Raw genomic sequence first — 14,399 nt, forward strand, 5'->3', positions numbered from 1 at the left:
TTTGAAAGTAAAAAAAGAGCTGACGTACTAAAGAAAGTACATTTATAACAGAACAGTTAAGTTAGCTTTGATCCAGAGCAATCCAGTGAAACGTGAAAATCCACAAACCACAGTTTAGATTCACCTGAAGGCCACAGCTTCAGACTGTACTGATCTAACATTTGCAGTACCCTGAGGTTCTGTTTTGGTTTTCAATAAACTGTATTTACTTGAGTAACTCAGTTCACTACACACTTCACTACTTTGACAGTTATCACAGATTTTGAAAAGACTAGTTGTTCACACCAGACTTAACACCTGTGGCAACAGCTGGATCTACACTACAGGATTTTTCAGACAACCTAAAGCCAAATGAGCGCATCAAAGTTTCTCTTGAAGGTGACAACAGGAAGGAACAAACAGACCACTGGGCGGCAGTAGTGAAAGACGCTGCATTTTCACAATGCAAATGGTTATATTTATTTTACATAAAATGAAAGAGATGCAGTTTAACCTACGTGAATCTTAAAGAACAAGTGAATATGATTTGGAAAGTGTCACAGGTAACTTTGCTATACTTACGTTAAGAGCGTGGAACATGTTACGGCCCTAGGCCATGTGTGTTGGGCTCTGCCTGCTCTTTTTGCATCTTTTCTGTGGAGGGTGTGGTGCTGTGGAACCAAAGCAGAGTATAACGTTGACTCTTTCCTCCTTTCAGTGACCTCCTGACCCTGCCGTCCGGCTGCTGGGCCTCGTCTCATCTTCACCAGGCACATTTGAGTTTGTCTTTATTTTCACATTTCGACACATACACACACACACACACACACGCACACACACACACACACAGTCAAGTTTATTTGCATAGCACATTTCATCAGCAACGCAATGCTTCACATGATAGAAACATTACTGTAACCATTTATGGAACAAGTTATAAACATTGCATTTTGTCAAATGCTTTAATCAAAATCATCATCAAATGTACATCAAAAATATTAATCATTGTTCCAATTCTAAACACTTGGGGTTTTAGCTTTGATTGAAAAAAACCTCAATGTTTTCACTGTTTTGCTGTTTTCTGGAAGCTTGTTGGTGCTTCTCCATTCTTGGTTACAGACCTGCTGTAATGACATGTCTTTACTGTGTTTTGGTCCTAAGTCACTTGAGGATTTATAAACTATCAGAATTATTTCAAAGTCTATTCTCTGAGCTACTGGGAGTATAAGAAGCTTAGACCTGGGGAGAAGTGCTCTATCGTCCTGGTTTTAGTCAGAATACAAACAGCAGCAATATGGATCAGCTCCTGGTGTCTGATTAAACTTTGTCAGCAGGCCTGTGATGACATTGTTGCAGAAATCCATTCTACTAAAAATAAGTGCATGGATGTGTTTCTCTAGGTTTTTCTGCAACATTATAACCTCTTATCCTGGAAATGTCCTCCATGTTATTGAAGTATGACTTTGTAATTGTGTCTTTTGTCTTTAAAGTTTCAGGTCTGAGTCCCTCACTACACCCAGACCAAACATATGTGTGTGTGTGTGTGTGTGTGTGTGTGTGTGTGTGTGTGTGTGTGTGTGTGTGTGTGTGTGCGTGTGTGTGTGTGTGTGTGTGTGTGTGTGTGTGTGTGTGTGTGTGTAAAGCAAATATATATATATATATATATATATATATATATATATATATATATATATATATATATATGTTTGCTTTACTTTATTAATTTTCCTTAATAAACGTTCCTTTTGTGCACTGTTACCCGTGGTATGGTCCACCAATTTTGTTATGACCCTGAGCCAGTCATAGCATATGTATTTGAGGCTGAATTTGTTTTTTGTTTTTTTGTTTTTTTGTTGTTGTTGCATTTAGAGTGACTTTAAATGTTGGCTGTAATCTAAAAATGTAGTCAAACAAACAACAATGTCATGTTTCAGTTGTGGACCACTTTGTTTCATTGACAAGCTATATTTGTTATTTGTTCTTTTACAGAAAATGAACACAGGCAAATTTTTAATTGATTTCCTCTGGTTGAAACACTGGCTAAGCCAAAGAAGCCATGAAACATGTTTATGTTCAGTATGTTCAGTAATCAAAGGTAAAACAATTATACCATTGAGCAGTAGATGAGTAGAAAATCAGGAAGCATTGTCTTTGAGGATGAAATGTGGTGAGAAAAAAGCAAGAATGACAAAGTTATTCCATAAATTATTATTTTTTTCTTCCCTGATGCTGGGGGCATATTCAAAGACGACACTGTGAGGAGTCATCAGGTTCAGATTGTGAAAGAATAGTTCATAGAGCACGAGACAACATTTTCGCTCCTGTACTGGACCTTGACCCCTCTGAGAACCTTTGAGTTATCCTGGAGAAGGTTGGACGCTCCCATCATCAATACCAAATATTGGTGAAAAATTAATGCAACACTTGACGGAAATAATTATTTTGACAATGCAGAAGCTTATAGAAACAATGCCCCAGTGAATGCATGCTGTAAAGGTGATCCAACAAAATATTAGAGTGTGTGACCTTTATTTTTGTTGGGGACTTTTTTTGGCCAGCAGAACATTAGATATAAAAAGGAGCCATTTTATAACAGACATATTCATATTTGTCTGTGTTGCTTAGAGATCATCTAAAGCAAATCATTTAAAGCTTTAGGAATCTTTTTTCTGCTCCATCCTGATGGTAAAGGTGAGGAGTGCAACTTGGAGTGATCCCATAAACTCAACAGACAAATTTGAGGAAAACATGCCAAGCGGAAATAAAGAGGCTCTTCATTTTGTATAACAGATGTGTGGGTTTTAAACAGAGTTTTCCTCTGTTTGTTAGCTGTATATTGTTCCAGCCAGAGTCCTTCCCAACTGCTTTTTCTCTCATTGTTTTCTTCTTGCCTTACCCCTCCTTCTGTGCTTACACTGCATCTGTCTCACTGCATTATCTCGCTCTGTCCTCATCTATCTCTGCTGTGTTCTGCACCTTTTTTTCTAAACAAAGGCCTCCCTTGGGTCAACAGTGTACTGAACACACCATCCCTACACAGCACTACCTACACAATCCTCTATGAGCAAAACATCTGAAGACAATGTTTCGGTTTGACATTCCCGTGTTTGCTGATTCATTGTTGTTCAGCGTTTTGTATACATGTAAACTAATTTCCAACGAGGCTAATAATCAGGAGTTTAAGCATTTAAACTCATTTGCAAATGACTAAAGACCTGTAGTTCTTTGTCAACTACTCAATGTTTGGAGTGAACAGAGACATGTGAACTTTTCTTCCGGATATCTGCAAAGTTGAATACGGATAATTAAACAGAATTATGACCTACTGTTTATTTAAAGAACATGCCTGCCTGGTGATGTGTTGTATTATACAACAACAGATGAAGAGCAGAATTCACATGAGCGTTATCAAGCAGCAAGCACTAATAAAGACTGAATAACACAAGCAACTTCTCTCCTTAATTATTTATTCACAAAATGCTTTACAAGAAACTCTTTATCTGAGTTAACATTTGACTAAACTAACAAGTAAATATGAAAAGAAGTAATGCAGGGAAAATATGACTGCAAAATGAACAAATAAGAATAAACTGAAGCCAATAGAGAACTGAAACCAATGCTGTGATGTCACATTTCACTGTGAATATGAATGTATAAGAAATAAGATTTGGTTTGAGGACTTGGTTATGGATATTGACTCTCAATTTGGCCGACAGACGATGCCACATTTGGTGGCTCAGTATAACAACAAGGAAAGTGGTGGCTGCAGCATTAATTAGCATCAATTAATGCTAACTAATTAATACTAGTTAATTAATTAGCATTGATTAATTAGTCATAGATCATAGCACTGATGGTCTAGGCCGATTGCAGTGTGAGTAAATACTATCTACATACCTATTTACCCATTTACATTTCCTGTCAAAAATGAAAATCTGTCAAGGCCTAAGAACTTTGTTCTTAACTGCATGTACTCTTTAAAAAAAATTATTAAATTGTATTTTTAGCTGTTTTCTCAAATCCCAGTCATGGCAGATAGAGCCTCACACTAAATTGTGTCCTTCCACTTCCACTGTTACCCCATGCTTGTTCAGGTGAAGGTACTGCTGCAAAGTCTGACACTAACTTGATAAAAGCATTTTTTTGATCCAGCTGGATACCCAAGCATTATAATTAGGATAAGTTATGATGTGTGTATGTAGTTAAATTTTAATTTGTCTATATAAACGGATTGATTTATGTATTTCTGCTCATGAATTTCTTAAGTACCCTGAGATTACATCTGTTCTAAATCGGTGCCATATAAACAAACTGGTGTTTAATTAGTAGAATTATGAATTTAGAACATAGCTATTATTGTTCTAAGAACCCAATTCAAAACAACATGCCTCTTTTCGACTTTCCTATGACCACAACATACAAATCTAACATTCCACATAATTATTTCAGTGAAAATCTGCTGAGAAATCACAGTCTGGACAAACTGGTGAGGAGCATTGAGCCAACATTTATTCACAGGCTTGGTCCCTGGTACTGCAGCTAGGTTGAGTCTAGAAGGATAACTTTAAAAAAAAAAAAAAAAAAAAAATATATATATATATATATATATATATGCCTAACAGGTTCCAAAGGGGAAGGCTTGGATCGTGGAAGAGCATACTGATTTATTTTATATGCCAAAAGATTTAATCTGTAAAAATATAGCCAAAGTGTAATTTGTAAATTCTGGCCACCCACACCACCCCCTGGAGTCAACAGTGCAGGTCAAAGCTGCAGAGGCATCTGCTCTCTTCAATCCTTTGGATGTGTGCTATAACATTTCTATTTCCAAATATCTTTGACACAGTGGATCTCAAAGGTGTACGCAAAACTCTGGCTATTATACCAGAGATTTTGTGTTGGAAAAAAGCTGATCATAGTTCGTTCCCTCAAAATTTCATGTGTCATTTAGCCTGCACAGTTTAACCGAAGAACAAAAGGTGCAATAATATGGGTTGAAAAGTGCGCACACTCTCTTTGTGATTCAATTTCTGCGTAGTGTGCAGACAGCAGGAATCCTCCATGACACTAATAATTTAGTAAATTATAAACTTAGACAACAAACAAGGAGAAGGCAAAAGAGAAACACAAAAGAATCTGAAAGAACCAGGGAAGAATCTTAAGTGGAGACAATGAAACACATTGGACTTTAGGTCATTGAGTGACATTAGAACCAGCGGAGGGAATGCAGAGCAGCTGGGTGATAAATGAAACTCAGGAACTGAGGAAAGTTACTAATTAACTCAGAGGAGGCAGGATGATCTAACAAAACCAAATACTGAAATTAAATAGTAAAATAAAAAAACTGAATGGTAGAGAAGAACAGGAATAAAAAGGAGCAAATGATTTCAAAATACAGAGTAAACACATTTTTAGAAGATTGGTAGTGACAAAAATACCAGCCCAATAAAACCAAATACAACCAAAGCAGAAAGCATTATGTCTTATTTCCATTGACTGTATTGGAATCCAGCTATATTTGCTTTACTTTACTTTCCAAAGATTCTCAAAATTGATCTCACTGTGATGAAATATCTTGACAATAACATCTCAGATCTCTTAAAATCTCTGTCATGTTCAAACTCTAATATTCACACTATTGCAACCAGGTTATTGTGCCTTTCTGTCTTCTAAACTTCTCGTGGCAGATTTGTTTGTGTTATTTCAAAATAACAATAGAATTGATGTGGTCTCATTTTGTACTATTTTTCAAGATGGGTTGAAAAACACAAAGTCTCAGTAAAAGTCATGCTCCTCAAAACCTTAAGGGATTTAATAAAGACACCCTATTTTAATTATAGCTATTACGAGTTTTCCCTTTCATTTACACCAGTGGTCCCCAACCCTCGGTCCGTGGACCGGTACCGGTCCGTGGACCAATTGGCACCGGGCCGCGCAAGAAATAATTACATATTTCCGTTTTATTTGAGTGTGGAGGATCTTTTATTTTGAAAATCCTTTAACTGGATTCTCTCGGTTACTTGCGCGCCAACACTGAGCCCACAAGCAGCAAAATGAGTAAGAAACAGATCAGATGTCTTTGGAAAGTTTCTTTGCTAATTGGAAAAGGCCTAGAGAAGAGACAGGAGAATGGATTTATCCCGGACCGGTAGGTGAGTCCCACATTGCAAACCCGCTCTGCACAGCGACCGGCTGCTAATGAGGCAATGAAACTTCAAGCTGCTTTGCCAAGTAGAGACCAAGCAGGCTGTGGATATAAGCAACACTTCGGGTGTCATTGTCTCTCATCACTCCCAGATGGGACCGTCTCATTGCAGAGAAACAAGCTCAGGGTTCCGTTAGTCATTATCGTGAGTTAAAATTTTCACGAAAGCAAAATGTTCGTTTTTGTGGCGCATCTGTATCTTATTTTGACGGGATATGTAAACGTTACCATAGCGACCAGAGTCAGAGAGCGTTTGGGTAGTGGTCATGAGGAGATGAGTAAAGCTTGTGAGTCTTAAGTCTGGTTTAGACGGCAAGATTTAAGAATTGTCGGCCGACTCTCCAAACCTCTGTGACCACAGAGCTGATAAAAGTCCAACAGGTTCGATCGGTTCGTGTCTCCAGCCACACGGCAGAGGTAACACACCACACACACTGATTCCAGTTCATTCCAGAAGAAAATCCACAAAACTCCCATCTGTCATGATGGGAGGTAAGTTACGAACCCACATGCGAGAACACAACCAGACAGGCAGTAAAGTTTACAATGATTTTATTGAAAGGGAAGGAGGTGAGTTCTGGAACTGCGGACCGGGTCGTCTGACTGTCAACAGGGGAGCACAGGGTTAGACAGAGAACGGTGATGAGTAGAATGATAACGACTGAGGAGGGCTTACTTGGAAGGAGGATGAAGTAGATGTAGTGGAGTGAGAACGGTAAGTAATCCTGGAACGGTCAGGTGACTTCACCTGAGGCGACAGCCTGGAGCTAGGTCTGTCGGAGGTTGTTCTCCGGGAACGGCGAGTAATCCTGGAACGGTCAGGTGACTTCACCTGAGGTGACAGCCTGGAGCTAGGTCTGTCAGAGGTTGTTCTCCGGGAGGGTTCGGGCGCGGGTCTCCTGACCCGTGGCGTCCCGAAGGGGAATCCACCGGAGACGGATCGACAACAGGGAGTAGTACGCACACACACTCGGGGTTGGCGACAGCCGGTAACACCGGCTTCGTCGAGGGAGGACACAGACGGGAGGATCTCACGAGGGGTGGCGTCTAGGCCGGTAATACCGGTAGCGTCGAGGGAGGACACAGAGGGGGATGATCCACGGAGGGAAAGGCACACTCACTCAGAAGCCAGCAGTGATGGAACGAACCAGAGTAACGAGGAGGCGGCGGGAGAATCTGACGAGGAAACAACAGAGGTTAGATTCAGACAATACTCAGAGGGCCTAGTTCTGGAACGTAGTGTTACCAATGCGAGCAAACACTCAGGCGGTGAGATGAAGTGGAGCCGCTGCTTATATCCACCGTCACACGCCTCCTCAACAAGCTGCAGGTGTGTGTACGGGTTGACCCAGGCGGCTTCTCAGGGGTGGAGAGGTGGTGCCCTCTGGTGGACACCAGGCGTAGTGCCGGTTCCAACCAGGATGGAAGACAAACAAGACTGACAAACAAAAAACATAACTGGGGAAACACGGATCCTGACAGTACCCCCCCCTCAACGGACGCCACCTGGCGGCCGATCAGAGGACGAGGGCTGAGAGTCCCAAAAATCTCTTATGAGGGTGCGGTCGACAATGAAGGAACCGGGAACCCAGGACCGTTCCTCAGGACCGTAACCCTCCCAGTCCACCAGATATTGGTAGCCGCGCCCACGTCGCCGTGAGGCGAGGAGCCGGCGGACAGTGAAGATCGGTTGACCATCTCCGTCAAGGGTGGGTGGAGGGGGCTCGGCCGGAGGGCAGAGCTCACTGGAGACGGAAGGTTTGATTTGGGACACGTGGAAGGTAGGGTGGACACGAAGGGAAGGAGGAAGGCGGAGCCGCACCGCCGAGGGTCCCACCAGCGCCAGGATCTCGAACGGGCCAATGAACCTGGGGGACAGTTTTCTGGACATGGACTTGAGAGGTATGTCATGGGTAGACAACCATACCTTTTGTCCCACGGAGTATGTCGGGGCAGGAGTGCGTCGTCGGTCAGCTCGTTTCTTGTTAATGGCAGATGTATTATTGAGGGCAGTGATGGTGTCTTTCCAGATCTTGTGGGTTTTGCGGATGTGGTGTTGGACGGAGGTGACCGAGGTGTTGTCTTCGTCGGAGGGGAGGAGTGGTGGTTGGTAACCTAGAACTATCTCGAAAGGCGAGAGACCTGTGGCGGAGGAAATGTGGCTGTTGTGTGCGTACTCTACCCAGTGAAGGTGTTGGGCCCAGTCGTCGGGGTTGGAGGAGGTGAGGCATCGCAGGGTGGTCTCGAGTTCCTGGTTCATGCGCTCAGTTTGTCCATTAGTCTGGGGATGGTAACCGGAACTGAGGGCCGCTTTAGCCCCCAACGCGGAGCAGAACTGGCGCCAGACCTGAGAGACAAACTGGGGTCCACGATCGGACAGGATCTCCTGTGGGATCCCATGGAGCTTGAAAACATGTTTGAAAAGCAGTATAGCGGTCTGGGCTGCAGTGGGTAGCTTTTTGAGGGGGATTAAATGGCAGGCTTTGGAGAATCGGTCAATTATGGTGAATATGGTGGTCATACCTTTAGAACTTGGAAGTCCAGTGACGAAATCCACGGCGATGTGGGACCAGGGGCGTTTGGGTATGGGTAGAGGCTGTAGCAACCCCGCGGGAGGTTGGTTGGAAGATTTGTTTCTTGCGCAGATGGCGCAGGCAGACACATATTCTTTGACGTCCTTGTGAATGGACTCCCACCAGAACCTGCGGTTTATCAGCCCAATGGTGCGGCTGATGCCGGGATGGGCCGAAAACTTAGAGGCATGGATCCAGTGAAGGAAGCGGGAACGGACTGCAGGGGGAACATACAATTTGCCTGGCGGGCAGGCTCCAGGAGGAGGTTCTGTACCTTGTGCCTGACGGATAATGTCCTCTATCTCCCAAGTTACCACGCCTATGGTGCAGTCGGGAGGAAGGATCGAGGCAGGAACCTCCTCCGAGTCGTCAGGGGAGTAGACTCGGGACAGCGCGTCAGGCTTTACATTCTTGGACCCTGGGCGATAGGAAATAGAAAGATTAAAACGTGAGAAAAACAGGGACCAGCGCGACTGGCGCGGGTTGGACCTCTTGGCCGTCTGGAGGTAGGAAAGGTTCTTGTGGTCAGTCCAAATAATTACGGGGTGTTCCGCTCCCTCAAGCCAGTGTCGCCACTCCTCTAACGCCAGCTTGATGGCGAGCAGTTCCCGATCCCCCACATTATAGTTCCTCTCAGCGGGGGAAAGCCTACGTGAGAAGAAGGCACAAGGGTGCAGTTTATGGTCCTGACTGGTGGTCTGAGAGAGGACTGCCCCAACCCCAGTATCAGATGCGTCTACCTCGACCACAAACTGCTTACTGGGGTCAGGCTGGATGAGAACAGGGGCTCTGGCGAATCGAGACTTTAGCTCCACGAAGGCCGCCTCGGCCTGTGGGGTCCAGGAGAAAACCCTTTTGGTGGAGGTGAGAGCTGTCAGAGGGGAAGCGGTCTGGCTGTAGTTGCGGATGAATCGTCTATAGAAGTTAGCGAACCCAAGGAAGCGTTGGAGCTGTTTACGAGTCTCCGGCTGAGGCCAGTCCAGAACTGCTTTTACTTTGTCCTCTGCTGCCCTCACCTGACCGCTCTCGAGGACATAACCCAGGAAGGTGACTGATGGAAGATGGAACTCACATTTCTCTGCTTTGACATAAAGTTTATTCTCGAGTAGTCTTTGTAGTACTAGGCGGACGTGCTTCTGGTGCTCCACGAGGGACTTAGAATAGATCAAAATATCGTCTAGGTAGACGAACACGAATACGTTAATGAAGTCCCTGAGAACATCATTAACAAGGGCTTGGAAGAAAGATGGCGCGTTGGATAACCCAAAGGGCATAACGAGGTACTCGTAGTGGCCCATAGGTGTCTTAAATGCGGTCTTCCACTCGTCCCCTTCTCTAATCCTGAGCAGATGATAAGCGTTCCTGAGGTCAAGCTTAGAGAAGATGGTAGCTCCCTGAACTGGCTCGAAGGCTGAGGAGAGAAGCGGTAGCGGATACTTATTTTTAATGGTGATCTGGTTTAGCCCTCTGTAATCAATACATGGTCTTAGGGATCCGTCCTTTTTCCCCACAAAGAAGAAGCCCGCTCCCAGCGGGGAGGACGAGGCGCGTATGATGCCTGCGGCCAGGGACTGGTTGATGTAGTCCTCCATGGTCTGTCGCTCTGCTCTGGAGATGTTATAGAGCCTACTGTTCGGTAGAGGGGCCCCGGGCAGGAGGTCGATGGCGCAGTCGTAGGGCCTGTGGGGTGGCAAGGAAAGAGCCTTGTCCTTACTGAAAACCATTTTCAAATCTTGGTACTCACTGGGAACCCCGGAAACATCTGGGGAATCCCCCTCCGCCGGGGTAGGGCTCGGGCCCTTAACTGGAATGGCGGAACGGAGGCACGTGGAGTGGCACTTGGTGGACCAGGAGACAATTCTTCCCTCCACCCAGTCGATGTGGGGGTTGTGAGTATATAGCCAGTTGAAACCCAAGACAATGGGTGAGCTGGATGTGGGGAAAACAAAGAACATTATTTCTTCGGTGTGGTTACCGGATATGAGAAGACGGAGAGGTTTGGTTCTGTGGGTGACTTGGGGTAAGTTCTTTCCGTCCAAAGATGAGACTCGTAGAGGGGCTGGTAATTGTTCCATCTCGATGGAGAACTGACGCACTAAATCAGAACTGATCAAGTTCTGTTCGCACCCAGAGTCGATGAGGGCCGATGCGGGCAGCGAGTCCTGGTGAGAGAAGAGAGTGACTGGTATGATTAGGCGGGGTCTGGTCAGGGTTGGTTCCGGCAGCTTCCCCGCACTTACTGCCGGACCTGTGAGTTTAAACGGAGAGGACAGTTAGCTATCATGTGATTTGGTTCCCCGCAGTAAATGCATAGCTTAGAGCGTATCCTTCTCTGGCGCTCCTCGGGTGTAAGTCGGGTGTTTCCCAGTTGCATGGGTTCTGGCTCATGAGCGGGAGGAGAAGGAGGTAGCAACTGCTGGGGGTTTGAGCGGCTTCCGGCTCTGGAGACTCGGGGGGGTGAAACCTGTCGGCCTCGTTCCCGTACCCTGGCACGGATACGATTATCTAACCTTATGGCTAGGTTAATGAAATCGGTCAATGACTGAGGTTCATCTAGCGTGGCTAGCTCGTCCTTTATGTGCTCATTTAAACCGTGGAAGAAGGCACTTTTGAGTGCGGTGGCATTCCAGCCTGAAGCGGCCGCTCTAATTCGAAAATCTATGGCGAAGTCTGAGACGCTTCTCCTACCTTGTTTGAAGCCATGTAGTTCTCTAGAGGCGGCCGTTCGTTCGGTTTCCTGGCAGAAAACCTGCTTAAATTCTGCCAGAAACTCAGGGTAGGTACATCCATAGTTAGCTGCCTCGGAAAATCGGGCTTCAGCCCACTCTAAGGCTCGGCCAGAAAACAGGGACAAAAGAAATGAAATCTTGGAGCTGTCGTGAGGAAAACTTTGTGGCGAATGGTTAAACACAATTGTACATTGTAGAATGAATCCCCGAACCTTGTTTACATCACCAGAAAATCTTTCGGGAGTAGCTGGGCGGATATCTGAAAACCTGGAGTGGGGAGGTGGATCCGGAGTTGCTGGAGGGACCGACGAGGACGTGGAGTGGTGATCTGAAACCTGTTGAGTTGAATTCTGTAGGAAGGTAGAAAGTTCAGTTAATCGTCGGTTAGTTTCGGCTTGGTGGTTTCCCAGCTCTCTCAGAGCTGCGTCGTGGGACTGAATTAGTGCTTGTTGATCAGATAAAGCCCGTCTGATAGCGTCCGCGGAGGTCGTGATTTGGCCTGAGTGTTCTGTCATGATGGGAGGTAAGTTACGAACCCACATGCGAGAACACAACCAGACAGGCAGTAAAGTTTACAATGATTTTATTGAAAGGGAAGGAGGTGAGTTCTGGAACTGCGGACCGGGTCGTCTGACTGTCAACAGGGGAGCACAGGGTTAGACAGAGAACGGTGATGAGTAGAATGATAACGACTGAGGAGGGCTTACTTGGAAGGAGGATGAAGTAGATGTAGTGGAGTGAGAACGGTAAGTAATCCTGGAACGGTCAGGTGACTTCACCTGAGGCGACAGCCTGGAGCTAGGTCTGTCGGAGGTTGTTCTCCGGGAACGGCGAGTAATCCTGGAACGGTCAGGTGACTTCACCTGAGGTGACAGCCTGGAGCTAGGTCTGTCAGAGGTTGTTCTCCGGGAGGGTTCGGGCGCGGGTCTCCTGACCCGTGGCGTCCCGAAGGGGAATCCACCGGAGACGGATCGACAACAGGGAGTAGTACGCACACACACTCGGGGTTGGCGACAGCCGGTAACACCGGCTTCGTCGAGGGAGGACACAGACGGGAGGATCTCACGAGGGGTGGCGTCTAGGCCGGTAATACCGGTAGCGTCGAGGGAGGACACAGAGGGGGATGATCCACGGAGGGAAAGGCACACTCACTCAGAAGCCAGCAGTGATGGAACGAACCAGAGTAACGAGGAGGCGGCGGGAGAATCTGACGAGGAAACAACAGAGGTTAGATTCAGACAATACTCAGAGGGCCTAGTTCTGGAACGTAGTGTTACCAATGCGAGCAAACACTCAGGCGGTGAGATGAAGTGGAGCCGCTGCTTATATCCACCGTCACACGCCTCCTCAACAAGCTGCAGGTGTGTGTACGGGTTGACCCAGGCGGCTTCTCAGGGGTGGAGAGGTGGTGCCCTCTGGTGGACACCAGGCGTAGTGCCGGTTCCAACCAGGATGGAAGACAAACAAGACTGACAAACAAAAAACATAACTGGGGAAACACGGATCCTGACACCAACATAGCATACGGGAATTTAGAATAACCAAACACGGATGATGATGTAGAAGCAACAGTGATAGTTTGTGGAGTCATTTTAAGAGATAAAAGACATAACAAAAAGAAAAGGCGGTGGATAAAAAACGGAGCAGTCGCTCTATTTGCTGCACTATGATTTGGAGGTGAATATGTTTTTTCATAGTTAACATTTTTAACTGAATAAGCATAATAATGACCTTTAGATTTAATAATAAACATTTCCACATATCATCTCCGATATCCACCGGACTCTCAGTTGCGCGATATGTCAGCTGTTTGGGATTCCCCTCTGTTCTTACGTCACCGCGCTTTCTGATTGGCTACCTGTCACATTCAACAGGTTGTATCCTCGTTCCCAGTCAGGGAAAAACCCACAGGCTGCGATAAAAAGACCAATATTCAGGATGTAGCAGGAACACCAACATGCAGAAGCCTTATCTAACGGTTCACGCCCCCCGAGCCGTGTCAAAATGTCCAAGTCTCGTTCGGTCCGCCGTAATAAAAAGGTTGGGGACCACTGATTTACACTATTAAAGTTAGAGAAAAAGTGGAGAGTATTTTCTTTGTTTCTGTTTTGTTTTTGTTAGTAAGTACATTTGCATGGCTTACGCCTCTTGTAAATAGAGGACTGAATTAGAGCTGTAGGTTGAACAGATCATGTAAGATGGATGGTTCTTCATTAATGGACACACTCCTTGAGGCATTAATCAAGGTTCCTTAATGTAATCATGCAGTGTGCGAGGCTGCAACACTGAAAAATCATGCTTTATATCAAGGTTGCAAAACATATTAGTGTTCATTAGCAATAAACAAAAGCAGTGCTAGTTATATAGATTGAAAAGCTATGTGTTTAATAAAATATATTCACCTTCAGTTTATCTTCGATCCTGTAGACAGTGGCCTGCTATTCAGTTGCTTTCTTACGAAATGAAAGTAAATCTTTGCTTTTGTTGCACAACAGTTCCTGTGTGATGCAGACAATGGTGCCAACACAGAAGAAAAGCATGTGTAGTGGTTATAAAACTATTTTAGATAACTAAAAGGGAAAACAAGATCTAGTGATCTGCGATCGATTATTTTGATCTTTCAAGTTCAGAGCTACAGGCCGATGCAGTTTAATTAAGTTTAAAATGTATTTTCTTTAATGTTACTTTTCCGGTTATGTTTGTTTATAATCCTTGAAAAGTTCGACCTTTTCAGATTTTAAGTTTTAAGAGTTTGTTAATCGTTTGAGTCTCGATTGGTTTTGTCTGATCGGATGTAGGGGAACGCGACGCTTCTGCTCCTCCATTACAACACAAGAGCAGTAACATCGTGTCCGTGTTTTCATTATTCCCCTTTACAGAGAAACAAGCTCATCTTATATGTAAAGCAACTTA

General features: G+C 45.0%; 2 long non-coding RNA genes across 2 annotated transcripts; both read right to left on the bottom strand.

Moving 5' to 3' along the window:
- Positions 1-6,719: 6,719 nt before the first annotated feature.
- Positions 6,720-8,090, bottom strand: LOC145553851 (uncharacterized). The gene is made up of 2 exons (XR_014089892.1): positions 6,861-8,090; positions 6,720-6,787 (listed from the first exon to the last, which is right to left on the bottom strand). It is a non-coding gene; the product is annotated as an uncharacterized LOC145553851 (long non-coding RNA).
- A 3,962-nt stretch (positions 8,091-12,052) lies between these two features.
- Positions 12,053-12,994, bottom strand: LOC145553852 (uncharacterized). Its single transcript, XR_014089893.1, has 2 exons — positions 12,194-12,994; positions 12,053-12,120 (listed from the first exon to the last, which is right to left on the bottom strand). It is a non-coding gene; the product is annotated as an uncharacterized LOC145553852 (long non-coding RNA).
- Positions 12,995-14,399: the final 1,405 nt, after the last annotated feature.

The sequence above is a fragment of the Poecilia reticulata genome, chromosome 11, assembly GCF_904066995.2.
Source record: "Poecilia reticulata chromosome 11, P_reticulata-male-v2, whole genome shotgun sequence".
NCBI lineage: Eukaryota > Metazoa > Chordata > Actinopteri > Cyprinodontiformes > Poeciliidae > Poecilia > Poecilia reticulata.